The sequence below is a fragment of the Pelodiscus sinensis genome, chromosome 10, assembly GCF_049634645.1.
Source record: "Pelodiscus sinensis isolate JC-2024 chromosome 10, ASM4963464v1, whole genome shotgun sequence".
Lineage (NCBI taxonomy): Eukaryota > Metazoa > Chordata > Testudines > Trionychidae > Pelodiscus > Pelodiscus sinensis.
The window spans coordinates 7,451,146-7,477,606 of NC_134720.1; the positions used below are offsets into that span (position 1 = coordinate 7,451,146).

A 26,461-nucleotide genomic window follows, 5' to 3' on the forward strand; every position below is an offset into this window, starting at 1 on the left:
ACAGACTCCCAGGGCTGGAAGAGACCTCAGGAGGTCACCGGGTCCATCCCCCTGCCCAAAGCAGGACCAATCCCAACTTACACACATTTGAACGTATTGCCATATTTTCTCTTTAATTTTGATACATGAAGGTTCTTCAAAATGCACAGCCCCTATCTGCATCCCAGACATGGCATACTCATGCCCACCATGCATCTGAGTCTGGAATAGTTTATAAGCAGTTTCTACGGGCCCACAAATGCACCAGAGATCTCCGCATTATCTAACGCAACGATGGTGTGAGCCAGCGGCTCTCCAGTTTCCCATTCTGATGGGAGTTCAGATAATCCACTGCAGAGGCACCGGAGGGCAGGTAGCAGGATACAGATGCAACCCGTATATCTGAACGAACTTGCAGTTACAAGTTAAAAACGGATCATCTTATTTAAAGAACAGAATCCTCTTGTGGGGCTCTCTCAATGTTAGCTATAATTTTCTGAAACTCGCTTCTCACCAGGTACATTTTGAGATGCATGTGATGTCATTTCTTGCTTTTATAAGATACTGTGCACATGTTTTCTGATTCATAACCTCAGACTGTGTCATCTTCCTGCTTTTCTGAGATGGTACCAGTGCTGAAACTTAACAAAATGTGGAGTGACATTTGTATTCTGGTTAGCAGCTGCTGCTAGGCTGTGTCTACACTGGCACCCTTTTCCATAAAAGGGATGCTAATGAGACACTTCGGAATTGCAAATGCCGCAGGGAATTTAAATATCCCCCGTGGCATTTGCATGAACACGGCTGCCGCTTTTTTCCGGCTCGGGGTTTTGCCGGAGAAAAGCGAGAGTCTAGACGGGATCTTGCAGAAAATAAGCCCTTTTCCGGAAGATCCCTTATTCCTACTTGAAAGTAGGAATAAGGGATCTTGCAGAAAAGGGTTTATTTTCCGCAAGATCCCGTCTAGGCTGGCGCTTTTCTCCGGCAAAACCCTGAGCCGGAAAAAAGCAGCAGGCCTAGAGTAAAGCACCCACCGTTTGCACATACTCCAAGGAGACCTTCTCCACCATTGGTCACCAACCAGTAGATCAGGATCTACCGTAAATCTTGGAGCCTCTAACAGGGGATCCTGACTGGTTTGGTGGGGAAACTCTCAAGTGCTGGCACTTCAGTTGCCCCTCCACCCGCTATCATGCTGCTCCTGCCCCCTGCCTTGGAGCTGCCCCCTGGGAGCCTCCTGCTTGCTGTGCAGGGTGTGGGAGGGAGAAGAGGAGCTGATGTCAGGGTGTCCCTCCTCCCCCCACTCCTGTACTCCGCAAAGAGAGAAGGGAATGGAAGGAGCTTGGCAATGCAAATCACTCACACACAGTGCGTGTGTGTGTCTGTCATTCTCTCTCACACACACACACACACTGTCCTTCACTCTCATCTCCCAGCCCTGCACATGTGTGGGGGGTTGTTGTTACTACTTGTACTGCTGGCAAAGTGGGTCAGTTTTGGTTTGTGACTGGTCTGTGCATTTCATAACTTTTATTTCTCTCTTACACTTAAATGTAATTCTTTGAGGAGTGAGTTCTAAAATGCCTGACCTGTTGTGGCTGGAGTCATTATCCCTACGGTAATTGCTGCTCCTGGAGGTGGCTGGCATGTCCCTGCAGCCCCTGAGAAAGTCAGAGCAGGGGGGTCTCCAGACGCTGTCCTTGCCTGTGGACACCGCGCCTGCAGCTCCCATTGATCAGTAATGGGAACCGTGGCCAGTAGAAGCTGTGGGCTCAGAGCCTGTAGATGAGGGGCAGCACATGGTGCCATGGAGCCTCTGCTGTACATGCCAGCTGCTTCCAGGAGTGGGCAGGGCCAGGGCAGGAGTAAGCTGCCTTATCCCCATTGCTCCACCACCCAGGAGCCGTCTCAGTTAAGTGGAGCCCAGCCAGAGCCTGAAACCCTGTCCTAGCCTTGAACCCTCCTGCCCAGACGTGAGTTCCCCTGCATCCAAACTCCTTCCCAGAGCTTGCACCCTGAACCCCCTCCTGGGCCCCAATGCCCCACCCTGGGGTAAGCCCAGAGCCCCTCCCATACTCCAAACTCCTTGGCTCAAGACCAGAGCCTGCACCCCAACCCCCTACCCCAGCTTGGTGAAAGCGAATGAGGTTCAGGGAGGAAGGGGTATGGAGTGAGCAGGGTGAGGCCTTGGAGAAGGAGCAGGAAGGAAGTGGGGCAAGAGTATTTGGGTTTGAGGTAGATCTCATAATGCACTTACATTGAAAAAGTGATCTTGTGGTTATAAAGATTGGAGACCACTGTTCTACACTATAAAATACAAAGACCACAACACAATGCCTACAAAGATAGTTCAGATGGACTATACCTGATGGAAGATTTCGGTTCAATAGATTCACCAGGGTCGCAGTATGAAAGTGAAAAGAAATTAGGATGTCAAGAGATAACACCATTTGGGCTCTCAGTAATCTCACTGAACAGGCTACAAATGATGTCACACTCAAAATCCTGGCAGAGCAGATGAAATACAAAGGAAATAATTCTAGGGCCCTATAAATAAAAGTGGGGAAAGTCTTGTCGGCAGACAGGATACTGGGCTAGATGGACCTTTGGTCTGACCCAGTACGGCCGTTCTTATGTTCATATAAGATCATCTAGTCTGGGGGGTTCTCATCCTTTGCCATTCTGGGACCCTTCTTGGAACAGCACCTCCCCATTTAGCTAGGTAGGCATGTCTCCTCAGCTCAAAACCCTAAACTCCCAAGGACTAATCCAGAGTCATTCCCTACAGGGTATTCTCCTGTAATGTGTTTCCTCTCCAAAGACAAGCAACATCCAGCAATGATACTGCCAGTATCAACAGGGAACGTGTAAGAAGCCTTCAGCTTGACAAAAAAAAAAAAAAAAACCAATAGTATCTAAAGCATAAGGTGTAATGATGGGTGGGCTAGGAGCAGGTCCAAAGATGTTACCTGCTATATCATTGCAAACACCCTCCAATTCAAATCAAAGTAACAGATGCCAAGTGATACATGTTGAAAGGTCTCACATATGGGATTTAACCACACAACTAAGAGCCCAAAGGTTCTGAATTTGCCTTTGAAGCCAATGATGAGGTTTCCATTGATTTCAGTGGTGCAATATTAGGTCCTTAACAGCTCTATGGGCTAGATCCAATGTTCCCTCTAAGCTTTTCCATCCATGTGCAGAATAAATGTTGTCACATGCACCAAAGCATGTGTAGATGTGCTTCTGGCTCTGGGCACTGTAGGTGCTCTGATAATCAGCCAAGCGGCATTTTAATCTCTCCTGGGCACTAGCATAAGCACTCAGCTCACAGAGAACACTGGTAGATGCCCAGCTGATGTGTACTTGTGTAACTCCACTGAATTCAACTGCACCAGATCAGTCCTTGTAATTCCTAGGTAATGCTTTGGAAATGCGGTAGTAAATTTCCGGCACAGCAGAGATTACAGCAACAACTGCAATGGCAGGTCCATCAATGCTTCCGTTATGTACCGTGGTTTGTCAGGGTTTCTTCACGCAATCCTTTCCAATCAAATTGAATTGAAACTCACTATGTTAGTAGTCAGCAAAATGCATTCACGTTACATCCTGAATTATGCATCAGACCTGAATGAAATATTTCAAATTTTTGCTCTTTGACTGACAACTTACTGACTTCAACAGACATCTGCAAGGTGACAGAGATCTGTTGAGTCTCACTTTGATTTGCACACAAAGCTTCAGTTAATTTCAGTGGAAACAGGGTGGCCAAGGAGTACCTGCCCTTATGATTAAAGTGATGCTTGCTATATGGAATGGTTTAACTCCCCAAGCTTTCAGGGTTCTAAAGGGTGCTTGACAAGAGCTGAGTGCGCGTCAAAATATTTCACATATAAGCTACCAGCACCCCACTCAGTGTATGCTCCAAGTATGTGTTTCACAGAGAGCTGTTCTCACATGTAGAATACTACATGTAGAACTCAAAAGTACTGCAACTGCCAGTCACAATTATAAGCAGTGCAGTTATAAAGGATTCTATTCTGATACAATGGATTATTTAAATCAGCTCATCTCCCACCACGGGTACCTCTTCCATAGTTTGAAAACGGCTAACACACGGCGTGTGCTACGCACTGTACTGTTAGTGAACTATTTGGGGGGCAATCTACAGTAATGAGAGAAACAACAGGTACACTTTCAGGAACATATCGGATTGTTTGCACAAAAGTGAATCTCTGTTTAGACCATGATAGCCCCTCTTTCTTTGTGTTCTGTCTCCCTTAGCATAGTATCCTACTGATTCCTATAAGCTTTCATTGTTTTTGCTTTATACACCCCCCTCTGCTGCCTGCATCAGAGAGAGTATAATTTTTAGCCTGAGAAATGTTTCCCGACATCTTTAAAGAGTTCTGATTTTGCCATGTTTTCCCAGTTGCACTATCTGTTTTATGGGAGACGGGAAGCTCCAGGGAGAAAAGCTTTATTATTTAAAATATTCTAATACCTCTGTTAAATCTGCAGCAAACTTTATTTGTTTTTATTGTATAGGTTTTGTTCGTGTCTTGCTCAACTCTGGCTTAGGCATCAGCCTCGTTAAAACTGTTGCTATGTCTTGTATTAGTTGTCCAAACTTAAATAAACAAGTAGCAGGGATGTGGCCCCCGGCTTGTCTGGAGCCAGCCCCTGAAGTTTGGGGACTTGCAGGAGGGGGGGGGCGGATTTGGTGGGTTTTTTTTTTTTTTTTTGCTTTTCACTTGTGTGTGGCCCTTGTCTGATTTTTCTGTGGGTCAGCAGACCCAGACCCAAAAAAAGGTTCCCCACCCCTAACCTATAGGTAAATTTCACCAGAAAACTCTACTGCTTGTAATGTTACAAATAGCTTTGAGGTTTTAGTCTGTAATGAAAATTGGTCCAAAATAGAATTTTTTCATGGTACTTTGTCGAAATCTCTAATGGACCAGAGGCAGGAAGAAAAAGTTCAGGACAATGCTGACTAATAAGAGTTAGCTCTGCAGTGGTTTATTCAAGAGGGGGAAAGAATACTGTGAGGGGCTGATAAAAAAACCCTTTGACCTGATACACGGGAAATCAGACCTGGAAGTAGGGCAAGTGAAGACTTTTAATAGAGGTAATGACTCAACATGCACAGAAGTAACTAGGTCAAGCAGGAAAGAAGCTTGTTCGAAAAATCTATAAGTGGACTTGGGCAAACTGTTAAAATAGCAATTCCATTCTTCATGAGTTTCATCACCAAGGGTACCGCATGAGTTGGACAGGAGCCCACTAGGCTACACAGCCCCCCTTTCCCCCACCCCAATGCTTGTTTGCATCCACACTTGAATGCATCAATATGGCTACAGTTGGCCTCCTCCTTTCCTCTCTGAGCACAGTAATCTAGCCAGTCTCTGGAAAAAACAGAGCCGTAAAGAACACCATCCCCCAAAACAAGACTCTCACCTACAGCCAATGAATGTTACATCAGTTTCCCCATAGTTTTATATGGCTGACCAGATAAATTCTGAAGAGAAATTCATCAGAAGAAGTGGGCTGTGCCCACGAAAGCTCATGATACCATCTACATGTTTTGTTTGTCTCTAAGGTGCTGCTAGACTATGAGTTGTTTTTGCAATTTTTCCAGTTACAGACTAACACGGCTCCCCCTCTGAAGCAGATAAATTCTGTCAGCTCTGAGAACAGAGCCTACGCTGCAGAACATGGGGAGGGAGGGAGGCTAGTGTTTACCATTAAGGCTGCCTGCTTGAGTGTCCCCATTCTGCTTTGCTGTGAGCTCAGGATTCATGTCACAAACACACTACGGCAAATGGATAACTGTCATGCTAGCTCGTGAGCTAGTCTTCTTAGTCGTCCAGCAGCTGCTCCCTGCAGAGAGGAGAACCAAACCGTATAAACCCTTCAGCATGCTGCGGAAGCCGAAATAAGCAACACTGGGAAGCAGTTTCAGGGGTCCGCGCCCCATCATCTCCCGTTCAAGTGGAGAACACATTCAAGTAAACACAAATGTGGCTCATTACAAATTAAGCTTAATTAGACCCATGTTAGAAACAGAAAAGTGGCATGAGGAAAAATGGTTCCACCTTGTGGCTTTTAAGGCTGCTGGGGGGGAAAAGTGAGTTATTTTTCTCTGCAGTGTGAAGAAATGTGTGTGTGGGGGGGAGCATGCTGTGCTCTTTAAAGCGGCAGCAGCAAATTAGATCCCACACACAACGCTATAAAGGAGCAAATGGAGGAACTGTGCCTCAGAGAACCACTTCTCATGGCACTGCAGTGGGTGAACAGGGAGTTCAGTCCAAATTTATGGTGACGAGATTGATAATTATGGAATTATTCCCAACTCCGAAACCAGCTGACTTCATGACTTCAAGCTAGTCTCCAGGCTTCTGGCTGGCTGTGGAGGGTAGAAAACGCATAGCTACAGGCTGGCATGAAATCAGGCTGTGTCCACACTGGTGCATAGCTATAGACAGAAGTGAAAGTCTCTGGCAGAGGGGAAAAGTCTCTGGCCAGGTGGGGGAAATGCAGTGTCAGTGTGGAGCCTCTCCTTGCTAGAGATTTTCACCACCTCTTTCATGGAGGTGGGGGAATGCTCCAATAACTCCCCATGGCAGGAAAAGGCTCCAGCAATGGGAAATTACATCACTAAAAATAGCAGTGTAGACATGGGAGACACGGGTTGGTCATGTAGAGAACCACATAGGGCACAGCTACCAGATTCAGATGTGTTTTTACTCCACTCCCTGTCTACAGTATTATCTATACCCACGCTAGGTGGGCATGCAGCAAATGTATTCTACACGCCACCGTAAGTATAGACACAGCCCATGTGCATCTGTCTATATAATAGATATCTAGTTACCCATCTTATGCAAGCATTATTCACTGCATTAACTCTCTGCGGGGGTTCCACCTGAGATGTGCTCTCATGTGCGAGGCTCTGTACATGCACAGAGTATGTGAAAGAGCCTTTCCCTGAAAAGCTCACAATCCAATATAGACAACAGGTGGGAGAAAAAGCATCCTCATCCCCATTTTCTAGATGGGAAACAAGATGAAGCAATTTGTCTAAGGCCACAGGGGGACTCCATGGTATAGACCTCGTGAGCCCCAGTCCAGGGCCACAATCACAAGCAATGTTTGCAGAATGCCCCAGAGGGGAAATGCAAGGGCTCAGCATTAGTGCACATTCGTCTCTTTTTTAACCATGCAGCTACTCAGCAGATATTTTCAACCACATTCCACAAATGCAAATAAAACAGATTAAACTGTTAATTATTTAAATGAATATTTGCAGCCTCCTTTTCACCAGAGCCTGCAGGGAGTTTCCTTGACAGGGCAGGGAAGGAACTTTTAAAATCTGGAACGTCTTCATAATTGATATCAATGCATCCCTGCAAGTCAGATGTGCCAGATGCTCGGCTGGTGTAAATCAATGTAGCGCCATTGTCTTCAGTGGAATATGCAGATACAACCCAGCTGCGTACAAGCCCCAGGGATGTGGGAGAGTGACAGGGCATTCATGGTGAGTGAGTTAAAAGAAGCTGTCCTGAAACCTGTCCGCATCACTTTCACGAGGCCTGTAGCCTTTTGCAGGAATGTAGGGGAAATAGTCCACAGCAGGTCTGGCTTGCTTTCAAGGCTGATCATTATGAGAAAACATCCATCCATATTTAACTAGAAGCAAGTGAATGAAAAATAACCTCAAAGGGGATTTGATTTTTGCTCATTGCAAGGTTGTCTGATAGAAATGGATTTCACCTGTTTCATTTATCTCTGTGCAACATTAAAACTAAAATAATGCTCTGCAATAACATTAGGAGCCCAATTTACACTCACTGAGCAAATGAATTCAGAGTGAAGGACATCATTTTTTTTCTCCCCTCCACCCTTCCTTCCAAACAGCTGATGATTCCTGACTGGGGGGCTGCCTGGGTCAAACAGTTTGCAGATTGTATTCACATGGCTCAGGAGGCCTAAAGAAACTGAGATTGAGTTGCTCAGGTGAGTTGAGCAAAAAGCCTCTATTCTCTGCAATCCAGCCTGCTGCAGTCATGTCTCCCTTAGAAATGGGGTTTAAGAGCTTTCGGCAATTCTGCTTTGACTTATGGGCTGCTTGATACATTGTGATCCCTATGCAGTGAAAACCATCAGACAGTGAGGTCATCCCATTTCTGTTCCATCAGTACAACTCCGCTGGCTCTTTAGTGTTCCAATGGACCCTCTGCCATTACTCTCCTGTGGATGTGGGCTGCTCAAACAGGACCATGGCAGTCTGGGGGGAAATGGGTGCCAAGGCAAGAATGTTGCTTGGTGAGAAAAATGAAAACAGAGACGTGCAAAATAAAGCCTCCTGGAGTCAATCGGTTCCATGCGCAGTTATATGATCATGAAACGTGATTTGAGGGATCTTCAGGAAGAAAATAATGTATGATCCATACACCCACAATAGGCAGAGAAAGCGAAGTGTGGAGAGGACCCCTCATATTGGAACACAAATTAAGCGCAGGAAAAAAAACCCTTCAGAATGAAATCAGCCTTTCAGTACCAGAGCCATTAACCAGCACGGTTGTGCATGAGCTAGTTACTAATTAGCCGAAGCAGGGAGCAAAGCCATTCTTTGGAACAAAAAATGCTGCAGCTCTTTAATAAAAAAACATAGTGGGGGGTCTCGTACTGGTCTTCAGGCTTGGTAGCCCGGGGTAACATCCATCAACTATAATGCGCCGAGCCACCCACTCAGATTTCAAGAGTTTTTAATCCCAATTAGAATTCTAAATGACTCACAATGAGGCTTGAGGGAGTCTTTGGCTCTCATGTGTAGTGTAGATAATTATGGGCAACAGAGAGACGCGGGTTACGAATGGTTCTACAGTTTTGGACTCTGGGGTTGCTGCTTGCAAGATGCTTCCAGCTCATATGGCTCTTCTCCTGCACACACACATCAAAGATGATAAGGCGGAGAAGGGGCCTGGGGTGGTCACATTTGACCGGGAGTGGCCGGCTTAGCTGCTTTTCAGCAGGTGACCGACAGAGCAGAAGCTTGAGACAGGATGGAACAATAGCAGGGAGAAATATAACAAACTGAAAAGCAGAACAAACATTTAGATCAAAACAGCTGTATCTTTAATTGATCCACACCACAGTCCAATCCTGTCACAGCACAAGGGTCAGGTAGTTATTGCCACTGGCTGCTGAACACATCCTGTTTTGATTATTTGTTTTCATGTCTCTCCTTCCCCTCTCATGCTTATTTTCCCCTGCACCTGTTACATCTCATCTTTTCAACTGTATTTACAATATGTCTGTACTGTGCCGAGCACTTGGGGCCCAATGTGGATGAGACCTTCAGGTGCTATCACTGGGTGAAAGTTAAATAATAATATGATGCAGTACAAACAAATCCATTTTCTGTGTCCTGTCCTGGCATTGCTCTTTGCTGCATCCTTGGTGAAACATATCCAGAAGGCTATACACCATGTCCTATAGTCTCCCATCAAAGGGACTACTGTGGAGTAAATTATTATTTAGTGTAAGTAAGAGTGGAAAAATTTCTTACTATCTTTTTGCTGAGACTTAAATAAAATCAAAACCAGATCCAATTCCCAACCCTTGAGAAAAGAAACAACCATCCCCCATACTCCCCCCAAACTTGCTGATTTGGTTATTTATGGTTCTACATACATTTGATATTGCCCACTGGAAAATAAACTGGGCCAACCCAACTCAGCTAGAGCCCCAGATGAGTTTTCAAAGCATCTGCCTCTAACTAGCCATTTCTAGCAAAATCAATCCTAATGATCAAAAAAAATTAAAGTAAATGAGCTGGGAAATGAGGACAATGCTTATTTACATTAGGCAACCGTAGGAGGTGGGGACAAAAATCAGACATGGCTAGTGTAGTGGACAAGCCTAAATAACATTTTAACTGGTATGTGAATTAAGGAGGAGTTGCCAGCAAAGTCGTGGAAATTTAATTTAATTTAATTTAATTTAATTGATTGATTGCTAGACGAGCATCTGTCCAGATTACAGGCATGCCCACAAGTGAGAGGACTGACAATGTCAAAGTCAGATGCCCCGATTTCTTTATAGATTATTCCCAGAGAACCCCTTTTGCTGATCTTAACACTGGCCCTCAATCTCAGCTCGATGGTTGCGCTCCCCTTCATTTCTGAGAGATCACTTTGTGCTTCCCTTGTCTCTTTCTAAGCTGGTTGTCCCTCTTCCCCACTCCACATGCGAACAAACCAACCAACCACACAGCTTTACTTCTCTGCCATTATTTCATCCCATTTGAATGTTTCAGTTCAAATGAACTTAAGTTAAATCCAGTCAAGCTCATCTTATTCTTTTTAAAATTTATCGGGAAACAATTCAAATGCGATCAGGGCCTCAGCAGAAGCTCACAGCCACTGCTGCCTGCCAGGGATATAGAAGCTGAGCGAGCGAGAGAGAACGCAGCCTAGCATGGGAAACTTTGGGGTTTATGTGCTCAGTAAAAGCCTGTGGAAATGTCATTCACCCCACATTTATATTACTCTCAAAGGCTACGTCCACACTGGCCCCTTCTTCGGAAGGGGCATGCTAATTTTGAACTTGGGAATAGGGAAATCCGCGGGGGATTTAAATATCCCCTGCGGGATTTAAATAAACATGTCCGCCGCTTTTTTTCTGGCTTGGGGAAAAGCCGGAAAAAAGCGTCTAGACTGGCGCGATCCTCTGGAATAAAGCCCTTTTCCGGAGGATCTCTTATTCCTACTTGAAAGGAGGAATAAGAGATCCTCCGGAAAAGGGCTTTATTCCGGAGGATCGTGCCAGTCTAGACGCTTTTTTCCGGCTTTTCCCCAAGCCGGAAAAAAAGCGGCGGCCATGTTTATTTAAATCCCGCGGGGGATATTTAAATCCCCCGCGGATTTCCCTATTCCCAAGTTCAAAATTAGCATGCCCCTTCCAAAGAAGGGGCCAGTGTAGACGTAGCCAAAGGCTTTAACTCTGTGGAGTTACTCCCTGCCCCCCAACATTGCACCACCCTTGTCTATTTTAATTATATGGATCCAAAAGGGATGCTTGTTTCTCTAAGACTGGTTTCTGCTCTAAAACAACTTCCTAAATGTGCACGGGGAGCATGTTCCATGTTACTAAGGAATCCACACTCGTGCCTATTCCCTTATTAAACAGAGTGGAGAGTGTAAATCTGCTCTGGGAAAATCTGATAGGCGTGTATTCCAAGAGTTCCTTCGTTTCCAGTTTGCTTTTGTTTCCTATTGCTCTGAAGCAGAGAGGGTTTGGAAGGCCTGCAACAAAATTGCATCCTCTAAATTACACCGTATTTTTCACTCTTGCTCGCACAATGGTTCTGCTGCATATTGGGCCTTCCACGCCTGCTTGGAAAAGGTCTTTCTATAAGGCCTCTGTAAAATAAGATTCCACTATTGTTTGTGTATTATTCCAAACCATGTTGCGCCTGTAGAGACAGCGTGAAGTGACGGGAACAGCTACTAGCATAGTCATGGGCTCTAGTTCAGAGTATCCACAGGCTGAATGGTCACTGGGTTTTGCAGTCTGTCACCGTCTAATTTGTAAATTGTCAGCCATTTTGACTTTACAAATTACACCCATGTGGTATACAGCTACATTCAGGCATGTATTTATTAGCCCTTAATACAGGGGTGGGCAATAATTTTTGGTGGGGGAGGGGGCCACTCCAAGATTTTGGAAAGTGGACAAAGGGCCACACTTTTCTGTGGAGGGGGTGCAGGGTCTAGGATGGAGGCTGGGTACAGAAGAGCACATGGGGTAAGGAACTGGGGTGAAGGAGACAGTGTGAGGTCTGAGAGGGAGTTTGGACAAAGGAGGGGGTTGTGACCTGGATCAGGGGATTGGAGTGCAGAGTCCAGGAGGGTGTTTGGGGGCAGGAGAGGAGGTAGTGTAGGAGGAGGTACAGGGTCTGGAGAGGAGTTGTGATCTGGGGAAGGGGAGTGCAGTGGGTTTGGATGGTGACCTGGGAGAGGGTGCTAGAGGCAGGCTCTGGCTGGGAGGCGCTTACCTAGGCCAGCAGCACCCCCAAGGCAGGCTGGGCTTCCTGCCTGCTGCAGCCCCAGATCACTTAGAGTTGCAGGCTATTTCCTCCACCTGGCTCTCAGCTCCAGGAGGGGGAAGAGGGTTGCTTGCCCCCAACTCCCCCAGCCAATCTTTTAGCTCCTATTGGCTGGTTGTTTCCAGCCAATAGGAGCTGAGAGATTGGATGGGGTCAATTCCTATTGGCTGATTGTTTCTGTCCAATAGGAGTTGAGGATTGGGCTGGGGGGGGGGAGATCACACGAAACCTCACCCTCCCTCCCTGCAGAGCAGAGAGCCACTGGGCTGCGTTTTAAACCCGCGGGAGCTGTGTGCCTGAGGGTCCCGGCAGGGTGGTCTGTGGGCCGGATCCGGCCCCCGGGCTGTATTTTGCCAAGCCCTGCCTTAATATCAGCCCCACGCAGTACATGCCGCAGAATTTAAAATACTTCATAATATGAAAGGTTGTTTATAAAACACCTTCCAAGTGTGGCGTCCTAATAACAATGCCCATTGCCTGGAGATATCTAACTTATTGCAGTGTTTTTAAAAAATGGACAGATTCAGAGAACAGCAAAAGTACATTTTGTTTTTCTGTCTTAAGGAATAATAGCAAATCCAGGTGATGTAACTCAACAAGTAAATAAAGAATGAAAATTCAAGCTAGTGATAAATAAAATCCCCCCATTTTTTTAATGGAGATATACCTATCTCCTAGAACTGGAAGGGACCTTGCAAGGTCATCGAGTCCAGTCTCCTGCCTTCACAGCAGGACCAAGTACCATCCCAGACAAATTTTTGCCCCAAAACCCTAAATGGCCTCTGCAAGGCTTGAACTCACAACTCTGGGTTTAGCAGGCAATGCTCAAACCACTGAACTATCCCTCCCCCTTGCACATGTGGAACCAAAAATATTAAGTTTGAGTCCCTAAAATGAGGCACCTACATCCATATTTAGGCACCTAAGTAAATGAATGGGTTTATTTTCATAAGTACTGAATAGACACTCTTCCCAGCAAAACCAGTAGACATGAGAACTTCTCAGCACTTCTGAAAGCCAGGTCATTTGCTTACCTACCTAAATACAGATATAAGAACTTAACCATAAGCACTCACATTTGAAAATGTTGGCCTCAATTTCTCCCCAGAAGTCTGCACCTCAAGTACAAGATCTACTCTTTATTTTTGAGGGCTTGTCCAGTCTTAAAATTAAATCTATAGCCACCTACCACAGAAGCCCTTGCAAAACAAAAACAACACAACACAACCTGCCAAAATATATACATCTATTGGGCGCTAATCAAGTTTAAATACTGAGGGGTAGAGTTTAAATACCAGGGATTTGTCAGGCCAACCAATAAAACAAATATAATTGAAAATAATTCTGTACTTCACAAAATACAGCTAGCCCTCACAAATGGCAGATATGTGAATTCATTCTGGGGCAGTGTTTTTCTAATTAAAATAATGCTCTTCGGATTCCTTTACCCTTTAGAATAAAATCCTCCTCCTTTTGTATTCTAATCCTAGTTCCAAGAAAAGCCCTGGGATTAAGCTCTGAGAACATTTTTGCAGAAAACAAATGTAGAATCGGGTTAGTAAATTACAATTGTTCTGCGCAGATGGGGGATCCCAACCCTTGTGAACAGAATCTACTTGAATGCTGAAGCATCCCATGAGCAAGGCTGGCAGAATTGGGTCAATAGTGTAACAATTAAAGATGTTTGGAAGAATGTTTCTGAGTGAGGTGCAGGATGGCTGTTCATTGCGGCCAAAACTAACGAATGTGGTCTTCTAATTAGACAAACAAGTGTCCCCCCCACTAAAAGGCTGCAGAACAAGTTGTCCCAGTAATCTTGTTTAGAGGACGTAAGAAAGATTATGTATAAGTGCTAAAATGGGGGCTTTTTCTGCTCACACTGAAGTTATGGGAGTTTTACTGTAGATTACAATTGGAGTTGAATTAGCCCAAAAATGACTAATTTGTAAATCCCACTTAAATTTCATGTGCGTAAGATCAGCTGTACAAATAGATTCTAGAATGAACGGCTCTATGGACTATGTAAATGCCCTCCCCCCTGAAACCTCTGAATTGTCCTTCCTAATATATCCACGGAAGTGAGCAACTTCTTCTCAGGCCTTTCAAAGTCCAGAATGAAGTGTAACGTGGGCAGCATTAGCCTTACAATATTTAAAAATAAAACTGCCAAGTTTTGTCCAAAGTCACTGAAGGCATTCAAGCGTGTTCCGAAATAAGTAGGGAGACCTAGTTCCTGAGGATCTCAAGGCAGGCAGAATATGTCACCCCTTCGTGGTTCCGATTGAAAGGACTATGCTTGAAAATGGCATTTAAATGGCTAACGGTCACAATAGATTTAAAAGTGACAAGTCTTAAGGGCTCAAACGCAAGAGCCTTATAAACAGAACTTACATCCAATAGTTACATATTTCCCAGGAAACAGAAGTGAGAATGGCAGTCACATTGTTCGTGGCCTTTTCACAATATTCCACAGGGTACGTCTACACTACAGCGCTAATTCGAACTAACTTAGTTCGAATTAGTTAATTCGAACTAAGCTAATTCGAACTAACGGATCCAGACTAAAAAACTAGTTCGAATTAGCGTTTTGCTAATTCGAACTAGCATGTCCACATTAAGTGGACCCTGAACCGGGGTTAAGGATGGCCGGAAGCAGTGCCGGCAGGGCATCAGAGTAGGACTTAGAGCATGGAGATGCTGTCTCAGGCTAGCCGAGGGCTGTGCTTAAAGGGTCCCGACCCCCGCCCTGGACAGACAGTTCTCAGGGGTGCCCCGCTTGCAAAGCAGTCCTGGCTTGGAGTGCCCGGACTACCCACACTGGGAACATCACAGCACTCGGCCATCAGACCGGCTGCACTTGCCACAGGCTGCCATCTGGGGAGAGGGGGCAATTGGGGGGCTGCAGGAGAGCTTCCACCCCCAGAAGCCTGCAGAGCCAGCCCAGTCCTCCCCATCGGGGGCTCGTGCCCCATTCCTCCCTCACCTCCTTCCACTTACCCTTCCCTAGCCCCTCTTCTTGATGTACAAAATAAAGATAACGTGTCTTCCAAAATGGAATCTGTTTTTATTGAACAAAACTGGGGGAGACTGGGAAAAAGAGGTGGGAGAGGGGAAGAGAGAGGCTGGGAGAGGGGAGGGCAACTAAAATGATTAGGGGTTGGGAACAGGTCCTATATGAAGAGAGGCTAAAGAGACTGGGACTTTTCAGCTTAGAAAAGAGGAGACGGAGGGGGGACAGGATAGAGGTCTCTAAAAGCATGAGTGGGGTGGAGAGGGTGCATACAGAAAAGTTCTTCATTAGTTCCCATAAAGAAGGACTAGAGGACACCAAAGGAAAGGAATGGGTAGCAGGCTTCAAACTAGTAAGAGAAAGTTGTTCTTCACAAAGCAAAGAGTCAACCTGTGGAACTCCTTGCTGCAGGAGGCTGTGAAGGCTACAACTAGAACAGAGTTGAAAGGGAAGTGAGATCAAGTCATGGAGGTTGGGTCCATGGAGTGGTATTAGCCAGGGGGTAGGAGTGGTGTCCCTGCCCAAGGTTTGTGGAAGGCTGGAGAGGGATGGCACGAGACAAATGGCTTGGTCACTGTCTTTGGTCCATCCCCTCCAGGGTCTCTAGGGTTGGCCGCTGTCGGCAGACAGGCTACTGGGCTAGATGGACCTTTGGTCTGACCCAGGACGGCCATTGTAAGCTCAGGGCTCAGGGTCGGGGGTCTCAGTGGACCCCCTTGATTCTCTTGCACACCTGCTCCTGGGTGGCCAGGCTGGCAGCTCTCCTGCCCTAGACGGCCACTTTCCTGTGCCTAGTGCGGAGATCGTGGACGAGGTCCACAATGTCTGCACTAGCCCAGGCGGGTGCCTACCTCTTGCGGTCCCGGGCAAGCTCCCGGGAGCCGCCAGCCTGGTCCCAGGAAGAGGGGGAGGGCTGGGGGGCATCGGGTGGGTGGCTCGATCCGTGCCAGGTGCAGGGTCTGCTGGCTGGGTGCTAGCAGGCTTGCACCTGGCACGGGCACCGTAGCCAGCCCGTGCCCCTTTAAGGGGTCCGGGGCCGGGAGGGGGGCAGACGAGTTTCCCTGGTGTTGGCCAGAGTGGCCACCAGGGCAAGCTGGGGAGGGCTAGCCTCCCACTAGTTCGAATTAAGGGGCTACACACCCCTTAATTCGAACTAGCTAGTTCGAACTAGGCTTAATCCTCGTAAAATGAGGTTTTCCTAGTTCGAACTAAGCGCTCCGCTAGTTCGAACTAACTCTGTAGTGTAGACATACCCACACAGTGTCTGAACTGGATCTACACATGCCAGATACGATCTAGATTAGCAGTAGCAAATATCTCCCTGGTAGAGGATGCATTCCCAGTGGGAGAAGTGCAATAAAATACATCATTCCATTCAGGCAGATTACTAATCAGAATTCTGGAAAGAAAAAAGAAAGAGAGCTTATGGCAAGGTTGGCCAGGCTGCCTACAACTGAGAAATGTATTACAGGTTGGATGTCCCTCGTCCGTCACGTTGGGGACCTGAGGGGTCCCAAAACAGAGCGTTTGTTGGACCAGGGCAGTGAATGCTGCCAGCCCAGCTTCTGGGCTCCACTCCCAGCTGTGGAGCTCCCTGCCCTGCCGCTGGCCCCACTGCCACTGGCCTGGCTGAGGCTCCCTAGAGTCTGGCCTCCCCTCCCTGTTGAGAGTCCTGCTGCTGCTTGGGCTTTCTGGCTGGGGCCGTTGGCCTAGCTGGGGCTCCCTGGCCACTGGGCGCCTTCCAGCTGGCTCCCACTCCTGGCCCCCAGGGCTCTTCGGTCCAGCAACATCCATGTTGCCAGGCCAGAGTTCTGGATTTGAGAGGTTCAGCCTGTACTTAGGATATTAACTGCATGTTCCAGCACAGGATTCAGTAAAGTACAATTGGTAGGATCAGCCATCAGAAGTGTTTAGTCTGAGATGCTAACTATGCACATCTAGGAGTTCAAGATGACATGCTGCATCTTACAGCTCATTTATACATACTGGCAGTGAATACTTCTGAAAGCTTTGAAGACTGACAAAGTAAAAAGTGCTAGGAGATGGGAAAAAAGCATATTAAAACAACACAACCAGCAAAATCATCCCTGTACCAAATGAGAAGGAGCTGCAAAATCAATCTGGTTGAACGATCACTAATATTATAAGAGGTAAGAAAAGGATGAAGCTTTCTCAGCTGTTAAAATACTAGCCAAAAAGCAGTCAATGCAAATAGTCCAATCCTGTCCTGACCAATGCTCCCTTTAGCTGGATCATGAATAAGAGAACATAGCCATAGAAAGAGATAGCTGTTAAAAGTGGAAGTAATGAAAGTAATGTAAGCAAGTTTGATGGAACAATGCAACCCTAAGGGACAAAACACATACTGACATGAACAGTCAGCCCCTCCTACGGTGAGGGTATCCAGATCTTCAAAATGGAACCCGTCTAACATACTGTGTTGTGTTTTGGTTTGTAATGTTAAAGAAATGGCAGGCTGCTCAAAGTTTGCCTAGGAGTGCACTCTGTTTATTCTGAAACCAAAGATAAACAAGTAAAGCTTATCACATGATTAGCCAAAACTCAAACCAGTGAACCCAACAGATCTATCCAAGAACCAGTGGGATCTAGCCAAGAACCAATAAATACATTGCAGTAGGGAAGAAGATTAAAAATGACTCGATTCCACTGGTAAGTTGTCTAGTAGAGAAAAAAATGAAATGAATATTGATGGCAACCAGGGATGCGAATGATTAACTGGTGTGAATAGTTCTACTCAAGATGTTCTTATGGTTTTTGTTTGAAATATATTCAAGTGTGACATAGAACAGAATTTGTTTGAGAGGAATCAATCTTGGAGCAGATCGAGGGGTGTGTGTGTTATTTTCCCCGTTGCTCTCCAACCTGGAAAAGAGGAAAGCTCCCACGCGTCCAAATCACTTTGAAAACAACCTAGACACAGCCCCTGAGAGCCACATTCCACGATCATCTGTGAAAACAGAGACATGGCTCTGAGTAATTCACCCCCTGACCTCTGGTGCAGTTTTTAGAATTTCAGCTTAGAAGACTATAGCTGCTGGTAACACTGAGTTTAGAAAAGACTCATCTGAATGTCATTTCCATTATGCTACATTGTCACACATACTATACATTCATTTGAGGAACCTTTTTGTTCTGCCCCTAGAATGGATTACATAGGACATGATCATATTTCAACTATAAATCATTCTTTAGGGAGGATGTAGGTGAAGAGGCTAGTTCTGTAATCAAGAAACATTTTACACTGTAATAACAATTTCATTGAACCTACAAAATTAATATCAATCCTAGATACTGCTCTATGACACACAGAAACTTTGCCAATACATCACACTTATGTGTTTACAGTCCACATGCAGAATTCTTATGACTCCTCATACTACAGCTTGGAACTTCAGGACCTGAAATCACATTAGATGACATGAAATATCTTGGGCCCTGTCTACTCACAAAAGCCGTACCACTTTAACTAGGCCAGCATTGTTAAAACAGTCCAGCCCCTGCAGCAAGAATGGAGCACCAGCCTAACTATATTGGTTTAACAAACCCCACTCCTCTAACAGAAATAGGTAAACAGGTACAAAACTAGGTGTAGACTAGATGTCAGAAATAAAGGCCAAATTACAGCTGCTGCATCATGCACATAAGATGCATCAGCCACTGTTTTGGGAAGCACAGGGGAGGGAAGGAGAACCCCAGATGGGATGTATGTGAGTAGCATGACAGCCCTCAAATGCACAGCAGGAGGGGAAATCTTTGCTATCGCTGTTAAACAAGTGTCAAGAGAGACCCTCCTTCTGCAATCCCAGTGGGATTATTATACCACAGAACCACTTTGGGCACTGAAGGGTTAGGGCTAAACATATCAGAGCATGCAGCCATTGGAGAGAAAGAGACTCCTCAAAAACGCGTGCTCTCCAAGAAGATACATGTATTCTTGCTGAACGTTGGCTCCTGAAGCAAGGGCAACGAGGTAGAGGAGATTTGAGTTTCCTCTTCCCTGACACCCGACTTTTCAGTGAAGAATAAAGAGGTCCTGGAAAGTTGACACTTACCTCACAGACAAACTGAGGGAATGGCACGGGGCAGGCTTTCTCCACAGAAAGAGAGAAGGGAGAAGGGGAGCCTGGCATGCTGGACAGGGAGCTGGAGCTCAGTGTAACACAGTCCCTGCTGCCTCACAGTGTGTACTAAAGGGAACTTGAGGGGAGAAGGAGCTAGCAGCAGGACTCACACGGTGGGCCAGACCCACAGATGATGGAAACTAGTGTAGCTCCATGAAAACCAACAGTGCTAAGGTGGTTTCCACCAGCGGCGTGTCTGGAGTTTGACACTTGGCACAGACCTTGACAGAGGAGCTAGCTTTCGTCTGTGCCCATTTCATTTGCAGAGTCAAACTGTCAGCCACAAACACTCCTGTGACTTACTCGCTGTCTGTTATTTTCTGTGTAAAGGGAGGCTCACAGAGGTCTCAGGCGCACGTGGGAATGAATGGCATCACTGCGGCATTGCAGAAAGTAAGACTCAGGCTTGTCCGCATCATGAAAATCTGGACCCCAATTTCCATATTCCGGCAAAATGAAATAGCTTTAGGGCTCAACACCTAGGGGGCAGGCGGTCTTGCTGCCTTTGCAGCATTTCCAAGTAAGGGTCCAAGAAAAGCAACAGTACTCGCAAGAGTGAAATCTGCCACAAGGGAGGAGGTATATTAAAAGTTGCTATGCAGTCAAAGGACAATGTACATGGATCTGTGCTTTGGTGAGCTGGTTTACGGATTAGCCTGAACTGAGCGTAAACACAAAATCCACATTGGTTTATAAAACATTTCTGTGGAATCAGGTTGCTGGCCAGTGTTGGGATTTAACATGCACTGTCCTCTCATGCTCTTGTCTGTAACATTATTCTCTCCCTAAGAGCGCCGCTCATGTATGGGTCGTGTATATTTACATCATTATTTTATCTTCTACTTTGGTGGTATTTATCCTGCATCAGGCCCGATTGTATCATCCATGAGTGACAGCCGATGCAATGCAGCACTATTACATTAAAGGACAGCACTGAAGTATCAGTAAATGGAAAAGCTCCCCAGGGCGTTGCTGTCAAAAGAAATAAATTCTTCCTTCAAACAGGAAAAATACCCCCCCCCAAAACAAACCCTTTCATCCCCTCCAGAATGCCGCCTGTCTCCGTCTAGACAGTGACTGATGTTGCTCCACACCTAAAGCATTTGTTCTACTTGCCAACCAGTCTGGTGAATTAGAAAAGGGGAGTCACAGCATAATACAATGATCACTGGGGGGGAAAACCGCCCCCGCAGTGGGGAGAGGTATACAATAACTTGTCATTACAACGGTGCAAGTCTGAGGTAACTCCGCTAGCTTCTCCACAGGGCAACCAACAGACAAATCTGGCCCACTGTTTCTATCATAGAATCATAGAGCTGGAAAAGACCTCAGAAGGTCATCAATGATTCTGTGATCATGACCATGAGGTTTATCATGCTGCAAAACTAATGAAAATTCAGGATGCAGCATCCGTGCAAAAAATGGTGCTACAAGACAGTGAAAGCTCACTAAGCACACCCAGCATTGCTACCAGAGACCAGTCAATCACCACTGGTCCCTGCTGATAGGTGGAGAGGACAAAAGAGGCCATCTGGGAAGAGGCTGGTCACCAGATGGTCCAAAGGCAATTGGCATCCCTTTAAGGGACAATTTGGTTTGTTCCATGTTTGTTCAATGGGATCCTGGCAGTGCCCAGGGCTTGTAGGCGCTACGTTACACAATCATGCTGACTCTGACCCTGAGATGCACACCACCTTTTGTGCGCCTCAATCCCGGTCACTGGTTCTTCCCCCAGGACACTTTAGAGCAAGCTCACCGCTGTACTAAATTCTGCTAGCTTGTAAATCCACCCTCCCTACCCCATCAGGGCAATTACGCAGGCCAAGGATTGCTGGAGAACCCGGCTCACACCAGGCCCAGACACTGGTGGGAGGTAGTGCCGTAGAATCAACTCTGTGCCAGCCAGAGACTCCTCCACACAAAGGGAATTTCCAGCTGCCTGTGTAGGGCAGCTTTGAACACTCTTTGCACAGCTCCGGCATAGGGCCGGATTTGGCCCAGCATGCGTCTAATGTGCAGAAAGGTCCCTCCCATCTTCCCTTTGAGTCATTACCTCTGTGTCTGCCTCCTTTCCTTTTAACGTAAATGGCATTGTGAGACTTTACAAACAGGATTGTCTCTGTGCCAAGGCCCCTTTATCGCTCAGCAGGTACAGCTCTGTAGAAAGCAGGAAATTTTCCAGGGTCTGCTTGTCTTTCCTGCCGAAACTTTGATGTTAGTCATCAAAGTGTATCAGAATTTAAACACGATCTCCCTGCTTCTGATATTCCTTTTTACAAGTAAACCTTGAGTTTGTTTGAACTGTCCGTGTTGTTCTGAGCTGTAACTGCTCTCCAGCCAACATTTTGTCTCCAATTGATTCCAGGGCACATCTTCATAGCTGTGTAATTCTCATTTCAAACCTAACAGTAACCTTAAAAGTCAGAGCGCGTTCTCTTTGTCAAACAGACCCTGGGGTTGTGTAATCTTGAAATGTCAACACTACAGACGACAGCAATCAAAGCAAACACAACTTTAGCTGGGCTTGGTTTCCATAGGGCATGGCATTTCCAAGCTGATAACGACTGGAAATAATTATCTCTGAGCAGTGAAGGAAAGATGCCTTTCTATTTACATACATCTCTTTCAAAGGTGAAGAGATTGACACAAGAGGGAGGGGACACAAAGTGCCACAAACCTGCAAAGTATTAGCAGAGCTGTGCGATTTTATGAGAAAAGAAATAGCCTGTCCCATGTAATATTATCTGAAGTCAGTGGTGACTGAAGATAAAACACACAAAGGAGAAGTTAATACAGAGCATGATGGTTTAAACGAAATGAGACGTAATTGCAAAACCTGCACCTCTACCCATCTACATTCATTAAAGATCTGGGTTGTTCAGACCACTTGTCTCAAACATTAGGGTCTGTAACTCAAGATCTGAGTTTGGGCTCTGATCATCGGAGTTCAGAAGTGCTTTGATGTGCAGTTTTGCTTTGGACCAACTCTAGTTTAAACCAGTTTTGAGGCTTAAAGAGTTTATTGTCAAGACCTCCCTCCCTGAGTGATGTCATTAGTAAATGTCAGTAAACATTGATTTTACTGTACACACGCGCACAAGCAAAAATATTTCTATAATCATAATAACTGAAATTTCTAGATAGACAAAGTAAGAAAAATGCTATTTGAGAACACGTTAGAGTTTGATTTACGGACAGTTACTTTATATATTTGACATGTGACGTTGACGATTTGTGCTTTAATGGTTGTAAAGCTTTAACTTTTTGAATCTCAGCATCTATTATCATTAAATAATGATTGTCTGATTCCTGTCGATGTCTACTCCCTCCATAAGGTCCTGCAATTGTGAGAACTGAAATTGATAAGCACTGAAAAAAAAAAGCTTAAACCCCACAATTTCAAGCAAATATGAAAATATAAATAAATAAACAAATATTATTTATCAAAATTATAAAAAAAAATTGAATTCTGCTAAGGGTACATCTACACTGCAACACTATTTCGAAATAACTAGCGCTATTCCGAAATAACGTAGTCTGCATCTACGCAGCAGGCAGTTATTTTGAAATAGTGTCCAAATACTGTCAAGCTGGAGGACTTCTGACTCTGACTCCTGTAACCCTGATTGTACGAGGAGTAAGGGAAGTCGGAGGAAGAGTGCTCTATATCGAAATAAGTGCTGTGTAGATGCTTCCTATTTCGAAATAAGCTATTTCGAAATAAGATACACAATTGACATAGCTTAATTTGCATAGCTTATTTCGAGTTAAGCCCTGCAGGGTAAATGCACCCTAAGTCTACTCAGGAGTTTGGGGATAAAAATATGTTTCTTTTAGTTCCAAACCAAGGGAGTCTGTAAACTTGGTCTGGACACCTTGGGGAACAATTTCTTTGCAACTTTCCTGAGGCTGCACCCTTCAGGCTGATCTTGAAATGGGAGGACATAATTGGACGTAGTATAATTTGGTGTTCTGGTCTCAGCTGACACCAAGGAGGCAAAGGCACAGTAATGAGAAAGTCTTGAAAGTTAATTGGACTCTTGGACCTTTGGTAACAAAGCACATTTGGTTTACCTATGTAGGGACGTTTTGGTTCCATTCTCCACTTCCACCCATCTCCCTCTGGTGTGTTCAACCCCCCTCTTTTGGGGACTGCAAGGTGTGGTATGGTGATACTGGGGAACTGCCAACCACTGGCAACACTATTTTCCTCACTGGTGTCTCAGGTGCCTTCATTCTGTCATGAAATCACTTGTTTTCCCCTGATGGGAACAAAGTAGAGCAAAATAAAATATTTCTAAAAAAGGAGCCCGAGGGAGCAGTAGCAGGAGTCACATTGGTTTAGCTTATACTAGTCTGTAGAATCAAGTGATTTTTTTCCTTCTCCATGTTTAGGACTTAATTATATCAGTGTGGAGCTTTTTTTGACCAAAAAAAAACCTGATCCTGAAATTGCTGCTTTTGCGCTCAATCTATGTCTTCTTCCATGCACTTGGTTTTTCTTGTTGACACTTTCTGTACAGCTCTGGGCATTCCTTACATGCACTTTAAAGCGCTTTCTCCACCACATGTAGTATTGTCGTGAACATCATACCTTGTTGCTAGAGATCCCCAAAATAAGAAAATCATACCTAGAGCACAGGAAACTCGCAGTTTCCATTCATGGTTGCTCTACTGCATTGTTCATCAATAAAAAGGGAGAGAATTCAGCCTACTAAGCCTGCAGTTCCTGTGATATCAGAAGTCAGGGTCCTCCACCCTTCTTCCTAATCTACCAGCTGTCCTCTTGAATGCTGGGAGTGGGGGCTAGGGTGATGTCCATGGCTCTTGAACATCCTACAAGCTTTCAGACTGAAGAGATCATAACTCAGACATTTTCCCCACAGCCCTCTCCTCTCTCCACTGATGGCATGTTGCTGGCATACACACATTACACATCTGGACTCTGCCACCATGGGAGTGGCTCTCATCCATTCCTACTGCCACGCCAGGCCATCCCTTCCCGAGCTCACAGAGGTGGAGTCCTGGCTGTAGAAGCGGAGGAGATGATCTGGCCTGTAGACATCCAGAGCTTGGGCCAGGCTGAAATTGTGCCAGAAACTGACTTGCAATGACACAGGCAGGGCAAGACTCTTCATGCTCAGATGAATGGATGTTGTTCATCCAGTGCTGATGATCAAGAATAAACAGATGAACTTCAACTTGAGAAGACTTGTAAATTGCCTTCCATAGATCCTGCAAGTAGCCTGCAGTGACCCTATTAGGAGTTCGTTGAAACCAAGGTTGGATTTAACTTTTTGCCCAAGAATGTAGATTTTCATCAACTTCCACTTTCCAGCCATTACCTTCCCATTGCAACAAGTGTGATGGCAGCTGCAGACAGGGACTTGCAGATAACACTGCACAATGCTTTGTACTGCGGGCATCCAAGGCATCATGGGAGGACATAGAACCCTTCTATGGATAAAAACAACTTTGAGCAACTATTGGCATGTGCTGAAGAAATAATGGGGTCAGGAGGACAGAGGTACTGAAAGAGGCACTGGCAGTCAGCCGACCGTCAGTACGTGTGCACAGCCAGCGAAAGCAGCCTGTACAACTTAGTAAGCAGAAAACTCACGCTGCTGGAAATGTTCCCAGATACCGTCTGGCATCTGGATTCTGTCTGTAATGCACAAGGAGTGGGGGATGGCATTCAATGAGCTACGTTGTGGCATGGCTATATTAGTGATGAATGATTTTCGGAAGCTATGGAGACTTGCTTTAGATAATTACCCCAAGGTCTAGGCACTTATCCAGCACTCCAGGGTCTTACACACTGACTTAAAAGTCAAAGATGAGGTTTGCCAAGCCACCTATTTTGGAACCTCAAAGGGGGTTGAATCAGATTGGGTTTGAGATGGCAGCCAAATCATTTTCTTATTACTGTAGCACTAAGAGGCCACCACTGAGGCCCCATCATGCTAGGTGCGGTACAGGCACTTAGTAAGAGACAGTCCCTGCCCCAAAGACCCTGCAATCTAAACACAGATAAAACGTGGGAAGGTTAAAAGGGGGCCTTCCTCAAAATTACATGGCAGGTTAGTGGCAGAACTAGAGGCCAATCTTCCAGACCCTGTGTCCAGTGCCCCAGCCCCATGGCAGGGTCCTCATCCTTAATGGATATTCCACTGGCCTTTCAATTGTTCAAAACCATAGGCAATATGTTGCTGGAAGGCGGATACTTGCGAATTGCCCTGTCTCTCTCTTTTAAAATCCAAATAACCATTTAAAATGAAAAGATAAGCCCCTGTCTCCAGGAGAGCTCTCCACACCTTTGCTGGGCTTCCACAACCACTACAGAGCGGAGTAGCAAGCCACTGTGCACACGGCAGTGATTGGTTTATAAGGAGAGGAGTAACGTGCAGAAGACTCGCAGGATGTTAGTATTTTCCAGAGAAACTACTGGTACTTTTTTTAAAAATGGATTTTGAGGAGTGACCAAAAATATTTACCCACGCAGAAAAAGAAAGAAAAACACCTGTTCCACTTGCACCTCAGAGCAATTAAGGGCCTGTAATTTATAGGGGCATAAGTGGCACTCCCATATCAGCTCTGGCACCAACTTGTAAATAATTACACACATGCTTAACTTTACATACAGGAGTGGTCTCACTGACCACAGTGCGATTCCTCCCACACTGAATATGAAGTGTGTGTGTAAGTCAGGGCAGGAACAGGGCCCACAGGGGTAAAACGGCTCTCATTTAAGTTAGGAGCAAAACTCTCAGGCTACATCTACTTTGCATTGCTCTTGTGCAAAAGCCTATGCAAATGAAGCATGGATTAGCATATTGCCATGCTTCATGTGCATAATGAGGGCCCGTTTTTGTGCAAGAGGCTTTTGTGCAAAAAGGAGCCGTCTACACAGCTCCGTTTTGCACAACCCCCCCCCTTGCGCAAGAGCCGTTCTTCCTAATGAGCTGTGTAGACGGCTCCTTTTTGCGTAAAAGCCTTTTGCGCAAAAATAGCCTCTAATCAGTTATGCAAATGAAACACAGCAATATGCTAATCTGCACTTCATTTGCATAGGCTTTTGCGCAAGAGGGGTGCAATGTAGACATAGCCTCAGTGACGTCATTCACTCCGGAGAAAGTCTAGAAGTGGCCAAAACATTTAAGCTTTCGGCTCACTCAGGACCTGTTTTTCAAGCAGCTCTTGTCTAATCCTGTGGGT

At 45.6% G+C, this 26,461-nt stretch overlaps 1 protein-coding gene across 1 annotated transcript in view; it reads right to left on the reverse strand.

The window, feature by feature from the left end:
* Positions 1–26,461, reverse strand: part of LOC102450331 (uncharacterized) — a 317,538-nt gene that overhangs the window by 64,641 nt on the left and 226,436 nt on the right.